The sequence below is a fragment of the Silene latifolia genome, chromosome X (assembly GCF_048544455.1).
Source record: "Silene latifolia isolate original U9 population chromosome X, ASM4854445v1, whole genome shotgun sequence".
Lineage (NCBI taxonomy): Eukaryota > Viridiplantae > Streptophyta > Magnoliopsida > Caryophyllales > Caryophyllaceae > Silene > Silene latifolia.
Genome location: NC_133537.1, coordinates 278,470,584 through 278,472,490, shown reverse-complemented (window position 1 = coordinate 278,472,490; position 1,907 = coordinate 278,470,584).

Here is a 1,907-nt window from a genome sequence, read left to right as displayed (position 1 = left end):
GTCCTCATTTAATGGCTGAGATTTTCCAAACTCACAACTCACCGTAAGAACCAAACTCACGAGATCCCGCCTCTCTCTCTCTCTCTCTCTCTCTCTCTCTCTCTATATATATATATATATATATATATATATATATATATATATATATATATATATATATATATATATATATATATATATATAGGCCGGATGCGGTGAGGCCGTTAATTATGGCGAGGCGGACGCCTCACCAAATTCCTTAAACTTAGGCGATCGATTAACATGGACTGATTATCAATGTTCATTGGGCTGGATATTGGGGTCATTCTTAACTTTTCATTTGGCCCAAATATTTTCTCTATCTAAAATAAACAATTAAGAGCACAAATACTTTACTCTCTCTCTCAAAAATATAACACACAACGTTGCAAATGATTTTCAAAATCTCGTTTCCAAAAATCCAATCAAAGAACAACAATTGCAGATTTCCGGCAAAAATTGTTCGTAGATTTCATCGAACGAAATACAAAGAACGCGATTTCAGCAATTTTCGAAGAAGATTTTAATTAATTTCCAGGTAATTTCATAATTTTGATCAAAATTGAGCATATTCATATAATTCGGTTTATTCACTCATAAATTAATGATATAAGGCTCGATTGATCAAAATTGAGCGATTTCCAAAATATAAGGTTCAAATTGATGATATAAGGCTATAAGTCTTGCCTTCTGAATGGTATCCATTTTGCAGGAAATACTTGGAACACCTGTACAATCTGGTGTCCGGTGTATTTGTGGTATTATTTGTAAATCTAAAGTTCTAAGATTTGACAGAATGTTGTTTCATGCCACGAGGGGGAACTTGCTCTTCAACCAGTCACCAGCTGATGTGCATATAGAAGATCCTATCTCATCTGAAATGGTTTGTTGATAGATTTAGCTCCTTTAGTTTTTGTCGATCAATTTCCTTTAGCCGTCTCTCTCTTGCTGTTAATTTTAGCTAAATAATTGGTTAATTTTGTTGGTGCTTTTCTTTATCTATGCTATTATTTTGCAAAAATGTGGATCTTTTGACAACAATTGTGTGCTAGTCCAACGCATTTGGTGTAGGCTATTGGGTTAGTCACCTATAAATGGCTAACTCCTTCTTTTAGTGAAGTCCATTCATGACCTCAAGAACATTAGTTTAGATAATGGATTAATAATAAACAGAATGCCTATTGAATCCTCCGAGCCTGATTGGGTGAACCTTAAAATAGGCGCTCCGTCACGATGAAAGGTTATCATATGATGTATATATGTCTCTTTAGTTATGAAATGTGAATCTAGGACTTTATTTTGTGAAACTTAGACCTAATTTTGTGAACCTTTTAATAGTCGCTCCGTCACGGTGAAAAGTTTATGATGCATATATCTTTATTTAGTTGTGAATCTAAGGCCTGATTTTGTGAAAATTAGACATGCTTTTGTGAAACTTAGGACTTGATTTAGTGAATCTTAGACTTTGTTTTGTGAATCTTAGAGCTTGTTTTGTAAAGCTAGAAGACAATATTGTGAAAAATTTGATCATTTTTTATTTTGTGAATCTTAGACCTTATTTTGTGAATCTTAGAGCTTATATTGTGAATGTTAGAAGACAATGTTGTGAAACTTGGTCATAAATGGTCGAAATCACCTATTTTCCTTCTTTTCTTATTTTGTGAATCTTATGCCCTATTTTGTGAATCCTAAAGCTTATTTTGTGAAACTAGAAGACAATATTTTGAAACTTGGTTATAAATGATCAAAATCACCTATTTTTCTCCTTTTCTTATTTTGTAAATCTTATACCTTATTTTGTGAACCCTAGAGCTTGTTTTGTGAAACTAAAAGTCAATATTGTGAAATTGGGTCATAAAATGGTCGAAATCACCTATTTTGCTCTTTTT